An 11300-nucleotide genomic window follows, 5' to 3' on the forward strand; every position below is an offset into this window, starting at 1 on the left:
CGAAGCTGTCGTGGAGGTCGCTGATCTTGCGATGGAAGAAGGTGGCGAGGGAGTTGCACAGATCTTGTGAGGGCGTGACGGCGTTGGCGTTGGGGTTGGAGAACTCCTTGACGATGCTAAAAAGTTCTCTGCTGTTGTGGCTGTTTTTGTCCAGTCTGTCGGTAAAAAAGTTCCTTTTGGCAGTGCGGATCAGGTGGTGGTGTTCGCAGGTAGCGTTCTTGAGGGCGGTCATGTTGTCAGCGGTGTGGTCCTTGCGCCAGGCCTTCTCGAGGGCGCGACAAGTTTTCTTCAATTCTTTGAGGGTGTCAGAGAACCAGAGAGGTTTTTTGGTGTTTGCCTGTCGATGCGTGCGTTTGAGGGGAGCAAGGTTGTCTGTGCAGTTGGAAATCCAGTTTGTGAGGCTGAGGGCTGCGTCGTTGGGGTCGGTGGTGAGGGTGGGTTGGTTGGCGGCGAGTGCGGAGAAGAGTTGCTCTTCGGGGATTTTGTTCCACTGTCGACGAGGGATGGGTTGAGTGCGGAGGTGGCGGGTCTCGCGTCGGAATGTGAAATGTACACAGCTGTGGTCGGTCCAGTGTAGAGCGGAGGTGTGGCTGAAGAAGACGTGTTTGCTGGCGGAGAAGATAGGGTCAAGCGTGTGTCCGGTGATGTGGGTGGCGGTGTTCACCAGTTGCTTGAGGCCGAGGTTGGCGAGGTTGTCGAGCAGGGTGGTGGTGTTGGGGTCGTTGTTTTGTTCCAGATGGAAGTTGAGGTCGCCTAGGAGGATGTAGTCCGGCGAGGCGAGGGCGTGCGGGGAGATGAAGTCGGCGATGGCGTCGCTGAAAGGGGCGCGCGGTCCGGGAGGACGGTAGACGAGGGATCCTCTGAGGGTGGTCCTGGGGTCGGTGCGAATCTGAAAATGCAGGTGTTCAGCGGCGAGAGGGGTGTCTTCGGTGGAGGTGGTGACGCTGATGGAGTCTTTGAAGACGATGGCGATACCTCCTCCTACTTGGTTGGTAGGAAGGGAACACCCCTGCAGAAGACCTCCATTGCAAGGAAGATGGAGCTTTGGCGGAGTATCGTCGACAGGGTCAAAGCCGTGGGACAGCATCCAAGAACCAGGGATGACATCAGGAAGAGGTGAAACGACCTACGGGGGAAGGTGCGTTCCGTGGTATCAAGACTCCAGATTGCTGTACAGAGGACTGGGGGTGGACCTCCACCTCCTCCCGACAACTAACAACATGGGAGGAGCAAGTCTTGGCGATCATGCATCCTGAGGGCCTTGCAGGAGTAGCAGGAGGACTGGATTCTGGTAAGTCAAATCTTAACTACTTCATCTCCCCCACCCTACCTGCATGCCATCACAAACTCCTACCCCTACCCTCACCCCCATCACTCCAACACCTCACGTATACCCCACTAGCACCACAGTGCATGGACAACCATCACAGACCTGCATGGACACCCATCACCACAGCATGCCCAGTAGAGAGACTAACCCACATAATCACCACTCACACAAGGCCAAGGCGACAGTGCAAGCACATTTATACAGGGAAACACACCCATTGCACAACATGCCACATACAGATACAATAACAATGCAATTCCATCCCAACAGGACCCCTACCCAACGTCACTGGACAGGAGGTGCCAGCTACATCCAGTCCCCCCACAGAAGAGGCCCACAGTGATGACAGCAGCTCTGCACGCCTGGATCACGATGACCAGCGTGACCCATCTGGGACACCTGGACAGTTGGTTCCCCTGCCACAGTTCCAAACCACCACAGAATCTCCCCCCTCAGGAAACACCAGCACAGAACACCCAGTGGGCCCATGGACACGTCAATCAGCTGTGGGTCCACCACTACAGGGACCCCAGGCAACCCCACTAACCCAGGACGATCAGTGACCTGGGGTCAGTGGCAGTGGGCACACGGTTCAGGGGACAGAGGCACAGGACAACAGGGAAGCTGGGAGGACTGCTGTGCGACAGGGGGAGGACAGGCCCAGGGAGCCCACTCTCCATGAGGCCCTCTCCAACATCATGGGAGCATACCACCATTCCCAGGAGACCATGGGCACAGTACTGGCCAAGTTTCGGGAGACCCAGCGTCTGCAGGAGGGACAGTACATGGGGATCATGGATGACCTCACCAAAATATACACCATCCTGGTCACCGTAGCAGGGGTGCTGGCTGACATGAGCAAGACCATGAGGGAGACAGTGGCTCAACAAAGGGTCCCTGATACTAGCCAAACCGAGGAAGAGCCTTCCACCTCCGCTGGCGCTAGTGGACAGGAGGCCCCACCACAGGACCAACAGGCCACCAGCTCCCCACCCCCTGCAGAAGGAGAACCACCCCGCAAACAGTCCCTGCGATCCAGGTAGAAGACCGAGAACATTGCCAAGACCCCTGCCAGGAAATAGGACCCTCCTGATTGTCACCCTTCTGTCCCACTATGTCACCATATCCACCTTGAACTACCATTGCTCCCCTTCCTATGCCCCCTTTGACAATGCACCTGTGATACCAAGAGGCTGGACTCTAACTGGACATTCCTCCACCATCACCTCAGCCCCTTACACATATGCCTATACCCATTAGCACCTAAATAAACACTCTTTAATCATAAATCAATCTGGAGTCAGTCTGATCATTTACAAATGTATTACTACAACATTAGCAACACATTGCAATGTAAATGTTCATTTACTCATACCAATGTATGACAGTTGTTGGGCAGCAGTACACATAGCAGAAGGCAGAATGGGGTACACAGATCTGCAAAAAGGGAATCCAAAGGGAACAGTCAGTGTCCATAGACAGAGGTTAAGAGGCTGCCATGTACAATGTCCTAAAGTATACTGAAATGTGAAGAGGAGTTACAGTCTCTTACCTGTGTGTCACTGGAAGTACTGCATGATGATGTTCGTTCTGTTCTTCTTCCTCTGCCTCCTCTCCTCACTGTCCACAGACTCCACCGCTGCCACTAGACCATCTCCAGGCTCATCCTCCAGCAGAAAAGGCACCTGGCATCTCAATGCTAGGTTGTGCAACGTGCAGCAGGCCATGATTATCTGGCACACCTTCTTCGGTGAGTAGTACAGGGAGCCACCTGTTAGATGGTGGCACTGGAACCTGGCCTTCAGGAGGCCGAACGTCCTCTCGATAATACGCCTAGTTCGCCCATGTGCCTCATTGTAGCGTTCCTCTGCCCTAGTCCTGGCATTCCTCACTGGGGTAAGTAGCCATGAGAGGTTGGGGTAACCAGAGTCACCTGCAAATTCTGAGGGACAACTGTTAGACACACACTAACCCTTAGGGACAACCCCATACCCAGACACCTACTTATAGTGGTTGGGGACCTGGGGCTCACCTATTAGCCACACCCAGTGCCTCTGGAGTTGGCCCATCACATAAGGGATACTGCTAGTCCTCAAGATATAGGCGTCATGCACAGAGCCAGGATACTTGGCATTCACATGAGAGATGTACTGGTCCGCCAAACACACCATCTGCACATTCATCAAATGGTAGCTTTTTCTATTTCTGTACACTTGTTCATTTCTGCGGGGGGAGAAATGCCACATTTACCATCAATGGCACCAATGATGTTGGGAAAATGTCCCAGGGCATAGAAGTCAGCTTTCACTGTGGCCAAATCATCCATTTGGAGGAACACGATGTAGCTGCACATGTGTTTCAGCAAGGCAGACAACACCCTGCTCAACACGTTAGAAAACATTGGCAGAGACATCCCAGATGCCATGGCCACTGTAGTTTGGAAGGAGCCACTTGCCAGGAAATGGAGCACTGACAGGACCTGCACTAGAGGGGGTGTACCTGTGCGCTGGTGGATAGCTGACATCAGGTCTGGCTTCAATTGGGCACACAGTTCTTGGATTGTGGCACGATCAAGTCTGTATGTGATTATGATGTGTCTGTCTTCCATTGTCGACAGGTCCACCAGGGGTCTGTACACCGGAGGATGCCGCCAACTCACCATCTGCCCCTGCAGTTGTAGCCTATGGGGGAGAACGGTGAGCAGAGGGTCATTTACCACATAGGTAGCACAACTGTGTCTGAAGTAATGTTACAGAATCCCTGTGTGAAAATGTGAGTCCGTATATGTGCCAATATGTGCTGTGCCGCAGTTAGGTGCCATGCCATGTGCACCCCTGAAATGGCGGCTGCCTGACTTGTGAGAAGGGACAAGGGGAAATGAGGTAACTGCGCTGGTGTTGTGCAGTGTTGCGGTAGGCGGTCGAAGACCACAGCGCAACTCCACATTGGTTATCATTGGGCCCTATGGGTTCCAGGAGCCAATGACGATGTACACCAGCGCTGATGGTACGCACCGTCGAGGACATCACCGCCATTTTCTATCTGACCATCAACAGGAGAGGACCTACACTGCAAGTGCTGCTGTGACCTGAGTCTGGAAGCGACAATGGCTACAGTGTCTGGGGAAAGGCCCCCTGCCTTCACTGCGGAGGAGTTGGACAAACTGGTGGATGGGGTCCTCCCACAGTACACGCTACTCTACAGGCCTCCGGACAAACACGTGAGTACACTGTGAGCATGATGCGTGGGCAATGCCTGTTTTGAGTGGTGTGGATGTAAGGCACATGTTGGGGGTGGGCTGAGTGCTGCATATGAGGATGGTGAGTGTATGTGCGTCAGGGCATGGGTGGGAACTGGTGGGCAATGAGTATGAAGGTCCGGACGGTTGAGTAATTCACTTTCCTCCTGTCCTTCCCCTCTAGGTCAGCGGCCACCAGAAGAAGGGTATTTGGCGTGCCATCGCCAAGGAAGTGCGGACCCTGGGGGTCTATCACAGGCGGAGCACCCACTGCCGCAAGAGATGGGAGGACCTGCACCACTGGAGCAAGAAGACGGCAGAGGCCCCGCTGGGGCTGGCCTCCCAACGTGGAAGGGGTGCCCGTCGCACCATGACCCCCCCTGATGTTCCACATCCTGGCGGTGGCCTATCCGGAGTTAGATGGGTGCTTGAGGGCATCACAGCAGCCACAAGGGGGTGAGTACAGTTTCGGAAAGCTGACTTTGCGCGCTTTAGGAACTAGCTGGGTGGGGGGGGGGGGGCTGTGGGTACCCCTAGGCGAGGGCGGTCATGCCAGGGTAGGTCCCTTGTCTGCAGGCTCAGAAGCACCCCTACACCAATGGTACAATTGGGCAGCTACTAGTGTGCAGGGTCCTGTGGGTGTCAGGTGTGCATGTGATGGCGTTAGGCATTGTACCCCATGAGCTGGTGACTACCATAGTGAGTGAGTGGGCAAGGTCTAGTGCATAGGACAGCTCAGTGTGTGTTGTGTCCGCCAACGGTGGTAGTGGTGTTGCTGGTATTGACCATGTGTGTCCTCTGTATTTCCCCCCCTTCTTGTTTCGTCACCCTGTTCTTGTGTGCATTAGCATCATCTGGCAGAGGAGCAGAGGCACCGGCGATGGAGGGAGCTGCATCCCACATGGCCCATGAGGGTGAATCCACCAAAGGTGAAGGCACCAGTGGGACGGAGGGTGAGGGGAGCTCCAAGACGGGGACAGGAGGGGATACCAGCGACAGCGACTCCTCCTTTGATGGAAGCTCCCTCTGATGGAACCTCTGTGCCCACCCCAACTATAGGTACAGCCGCCACCCCCCTACCAATACCGCCCTCCCAGCAGCCCCTCAGCATGTTTCCTGTGCCCGCTCACCTAGGAGGCTGGGCATCTCCTTCACCCCAGGCACCTCAGGCCCTGCCCCAGTCAGCCCTGCTGTCCTCAGTGAGGAGGCTATTGACCTCCTGAGATACCTCACTGTTGGGCAGTCAACCATTCTAAATGCCATCCAGGGTGCAGCTAACAAATGCATACCTGGAGGGCATTTATTCTGGCGTGGTGGCCCAACAGAGAGAATTTCAGGCTCTGGCCTCAGCACTGATGGCAGCCATTGTCCCTGTGTCCAGCCTCCCCCCTCCAACTTCCACTACCCCGACCCAATCCCCTCTACCTCAGCCTATCCCAAGCATACCTACAGACCAGCATGCACACACATCAACACACAAAAGTGGCTCAGGAAAACATAAGCACCACACATCACACAGGCACTCACACAAGCACCATACCCATGCACACATACCAGCATCCACTTCCTCCACTGTTTCCCCCTCCTCCACGTCCTCCACCTCCCTCCCAGTCTCGTCTCCACTCACACCTGCATGCACTACATCATCAGCCACTGCCTCCATCACCAGCGCGCCCATCACAACACACCGCTCACGTGCAATCACAACCCCCACTACCATTCACACGTCCTCTGTGTCCTCTCCCAGTGTGTCTGTGAGCCCTCCTCCCAAAGTACACAAACGCAGGCACACACCCACTCAACAGCCATCCACCTCACAACAGCCTCCAGCCCATGCACCTTCACCCAAACTCAGTAAACGTACACCTCCTACAACCACTACCTCTTCCTCCACTCCCACACCGACTCCATCTTCCCATCCCAATGTGCCTAAAAAACTTTTCCTACCTAACATTGACCTCTTCCCTACTCCTCCCCCCCGTCCTTCCCCTAGGGCTAGGATGTCGAGATCCCAGCCCAGCACCTCAGCCACCACATCTGCGTCTGCTGTGATCCGTGCAAGTCCGGGTGGATCGAAGGGGGCACCCGTCAGAGTTGCCAGTGTGCGACCTACAGATGTGAGGGACATGCCACCTGCCAAGGTCAAGAAGGGGAAAGTCGCACCACCCACCCAGCAAGGCCTCACCCAAAGACAGAGAGGACAGTGCCAAGGTCCCATCAGCGACTGCCAAGGTCTGCCAAGGTGGGGAAGGGACACAAGACAAAGGGCAGGTCACCTCAGGGCACGATGCCTCCTGGTGAGGAGCTGGTGACCACCATTTCCTCACCACCGCCGGAACGACCGCCACCTGCACAACGTCAGTCTGCAGCATCTTCCCCAAGGATCAGCCATCCGAGGCTGCCGGAGACGGTATGGTGTCTCCCTCCACCACAACAGACACCTGCACCACGGCCAGCACCGGCAGCATCTCCACCACAGCCACCGCCGCAGCCACCGCCACCTGCACCACCATCTGCACCGCCACGTGCCCAGCCGGTACCACTATATCGGACATCAGCAGCATCCCCAGTGGGCATCCGTCCGAGGCTGCAGGTGACGTCCTGGACCATGGACACACCATCTGAGGCATCATCCAATGGGCACAAGCAGTTCTGGGTCAAAAGGCTTTCACCATCCTGGAAGAAGCCGCCTCTCCTCCACTTTGTACTTTGGCCTCGCCTATGATTTCTTCTGCCGAGTGATGTAGAATATGGGGAATGCTTCACAATGATTGTATTTCTACAACAGGGGAGAGTTAGATTAATAGGATACCTAGAGTTTACCAGCACCTAGTAGTTGAGAGTGGCTCCTTTCCCCTCACAAGGCCATGGGGAGATGGGCAGTATTGGTGACAGCTAATTAACTAGCATGGAACATGTATTTCACCTCTGCCCCCGGAAGTGGTGTCTACTGACCCTCTCAGTGAACCCAAGCAGTGTCCCATCTTTGAGAGATCTCACATTACCATGAGTTTGTGCCATATTATTGTGCATATGTGTGGTGCACAAGGAGACTGTGTGCATTTTGACTGTGCCTTCTGCAAGAAAACTTTAGATCCAGTATCAAACTGTGGTTCCCCACACAAAGTTGTTGTCAAATCAGATTTCACATATTCATGAAAAAAGAACAACTTTGCTTGTAATCACGGCAGAAGATTAGGAGCACCCTCTTGAAAGTGTTGAATGTTTTGTGTCGGGTACAAACCAGTTTTTCCCTTCTGGAACTCCATAGAAGGAGATATGCAAATGTTCATATGAAACCCCACTTGGTATGGAATCTTATTGCCAAAATGTTCATATGAAACCCCACTTGGTATGGAATCTTATTGCCAAAATGTTCTTCATGCTGTGATCAGATGACACCCATTTATTACTGTGTGGTTAACACATTGGAAAGATTCTCTTTAAACCTAGCTTTCAAAAAGACTGAATGTTTGTAATAATCTTTGTCTATGAGCTTCTGATTTGTTGCAAACAAATCATATTTTAACAATAAGGTGGTAGATGCATCTACTCACCACCATTGGGTATATTACAATATACGTATCCATCTCACTCCACCTTTAATAGTTTGGAGTTCAAGACGGTGGCTATGAAGTATGTTTAGAAACAATGCAGAGAACATTGTATAATGAAAACAATACACAAATATTACACCTTGGCCATAGTAAAATGAGGACAACCTATGTGTACATGAGTGTGCTGACAGGAATCAGTCAAAGTGCATAGCCTTATTTTTGCATGCATGTGCATGGTACTTGTATAGTGCAAACCTAACCAAAGATAGTGGGGGGCTGTAGGGTAAAAGGCAAGTATATCATGTACTATTGAAACTAATGCAAGCTCTGATTGGTGAAAAAATAGATTGATGTTTCTTCTCCACACTGATGATTTAGACATGCACAAGCTTGAGAGGGAAATGATCTATTAAGAGATGTGGTAGGTAGCAAGCCATCTGCCATTTGACAGAAGTGATGCCCGCTGTACCCAGGTGGATTACCGACCACCATATTTGGGGAGCTCCACCTGTTTAGTAGGCACCTCTATTCTGTCAGTGTTGCCATTGCACCTCCTCTGATATGGTTGCATGTTTGCTGAGCAGCTGCCATGTTTTATGCAACCACTCTGCAAAATGTTTTGTTTTGCACAAACTTACTTCCAAAGTGGGAGCTTGTTTTTGAAAATCAAAATACACATGATTGTTACTCTCTGGACGTTTTTTAGAAGGGTGTGGGGGTAATTTTTCATTTTTTTCTGTTTGGGACTACCAGATTTTTGATGGTAGCCCTGAATAGAAAAAAGTGTATCATAACACCGCCCCTAATAGGGGCGCTGGTCTACCTATGGCCTGTAAATTAAATTCTACTAGTGGGCCTGTAGCACTCATAGTGCCGCCAACTTAAGTAGCCCCTTTAAACATCCCTCAGGCCTTCAATTGCAGCCTGTCTGTGCAGTTTTAAACTGCCATTTCAATCTGGCAAAAGAGACTTTTGCGTAGGTCTAAACCTCCCTTTTTAATACATATTAGTCACCCCTAGGTTAGGCCCTAAACAGCCCATATGGCAGAGAGCAGTGTATTTAAAAAGCAGGACAGTTACTTTTAAGTTTTACATGTTCTGGAAGTGAAAACTCTACTTTGAGGCCTACCTCTCCCATTGGGTAACATTAAATTACCTTAATACATTTTGGCCCTCTTTACAACCTTGGTGGGCGGCCTCAGGTTGTACCGCCGAGCGGCAGCCAATACGGCCGCACTCCCGCCGGCCCCATTTTGACATCCCTGCTGGGCCAGCGGGTGGAAACAGAGTATCCGCGCGCCGGCCCAGGGGGGATGTCAGCCGCAACATGGGAGCCGGCTCCTAATGGAGCCGGCGGTGTTGCGTCCGTGCGACAGGCTGGCGGGAAGGGGACTCGTAATCCCCTGGGCAGCGCTGCAAGCAGCGCTGCCCTGGAGGATTAAAACCACTGAGACAACCATGGCGGTAAACCGCCGGTCCCGGGGGTCGTAATAGGCAGGATTGTACCGCCAGCCTGTTGGCGGTACAATTGCCAAAACAGCCCTGGCGGTCTTTGACCGCCAGGGTTGTAATGAGGCCCTTTATGATTACTTTCAATTTGGAGCAGGTAGAAATGTTGAGTTTGGTGTCTAAAGAACTGTAAGGTAAAGCTCTCCTTAATCGTAAAGTTGGAATTTACATCACAATTCTGAAAATGCTACGTTTACAAAGTTGGCTTTCTCGTGTCCTAACTACTTGGTGCCTGCAAACAGTATCCTGGGCCACATAACTGTGTGTAGCTGCCAGTTGGTCTCTGTGTATTGCTCCCAGACACCGAGACAAAGGGGAATAGTTGTTGGCAGGATGGGCCATCTCTGTAAGGATAAGGGGGAGGAGTTGTCACCTACTACACTTGCACATCAGAAAGGCTCTGCCTCAGAACACTCACAAAGGGGTTCACACTACTCTTTTTTGCCCCCAGACAAGCTGGCACCTGGGCAGGGAGGCAGGAAATTTCAAACACCTTTGAGGATGGAATCCTCCAGAACCCTCTCATACTTCAAAGTGGGCCCCTTGTATAAATATTGAACCCTCAGACAAAACTCAGAAGGACTGCTGTGCTGCTCTGTTGCAAGAAGCACTGCTACTCTGATGCCCTGCAACTCTTTCGACCTGCTGCTGCCCTGTTGCATCAGTGAGAAGGACTGGTCCTGCATCTTGAACCCAGGACCACCAGAGCGATTCCAAGGCTAACTGGCTCGCCTTATGATCAGAGCCTCGGGACATAAAAGGCTCCAACTACCTAAACACTGTACCTGGACTTTTCCTTCTCTGAGTCTTCCCCCCAAGTGATGCCACCCCAGTCCCGGATCTTTGGAAGTGGATGTGTATGTGCTCTTCCAGCCCAGCTGTGGTGCAAGCAGAACCAACGCAGCACAATGCATTACCTCGCAGACTTGCATCGGAATCGCCTCTGCTGCAGTACGATGCCTCCTCAACGCAGGTCCTGGTATCACATCACCGCAGTTCCTATGAACCTACACTGCGTAAAGCATCCTCAGCATAGGATCTCGCAATGCTTTGCAAGCAGGATTTAAAGTACTTTGTTCTGCGGCCCATCTTGCTCCATGTGTCTGGCCCATGCTCCATCATGGTTGACTTGAACTTGTGACTTTGTTCTGGTCTAGCACAACCAGATGACCACAGTTTGCATTGTGTGCTTTTAAGCACTATATTTACCTAAATATTTTAAACTGCATAACTCAGAATCTACTGATTAGATTATTTTTGTTTTGATGTCAAATAATGTATTACATTTTACTCTGTGTTTCTAAATTGGTGTAGACTTTTTCTTGTATTCTGTTTTCACTTTAATACTGTGTGTGTGCTGCATAAATACTTTACACATTGTCTAAATGTTCAGCCTGTTTTTGTGCCAAACTACCGGAGGGTTGAGCACAGGTCAATTTGGGGGTTTTACTTTGTTTCACCTTGACAAGAACAGTGGTTGCTGCTTGAGTAGGGTTACTATTGTTTTAACACTAAATATTCTCTAACTCTGGAAGGAAGGAGGGGGGAGTTAGCCTTGCAAAGACTTTCTAGTGGTAAGAGGGGAATTCACTGGGATAACTGGCTGTGAAGGTAAATGTGCAGCAGCCTTCAAGAGGCAGCATCTAATGTTTGAGGTGAACAGCAG

The sequence above is a fragment of the Pleurodeles waltl genome, chromosome 4_2, assembly GCF_031143425.1.
Source record: "Pleurodeles waltl isolate 20211129_DDA chromosome 4_2, aPleWal1.hap1.20221129, whole genome shotgun sequence".
NCBI lineage: Eukaryota > Metazoa > Chordata > Amphibia > Caudata > Salamandridae > Pleurodeles > Pleurodeles waltl.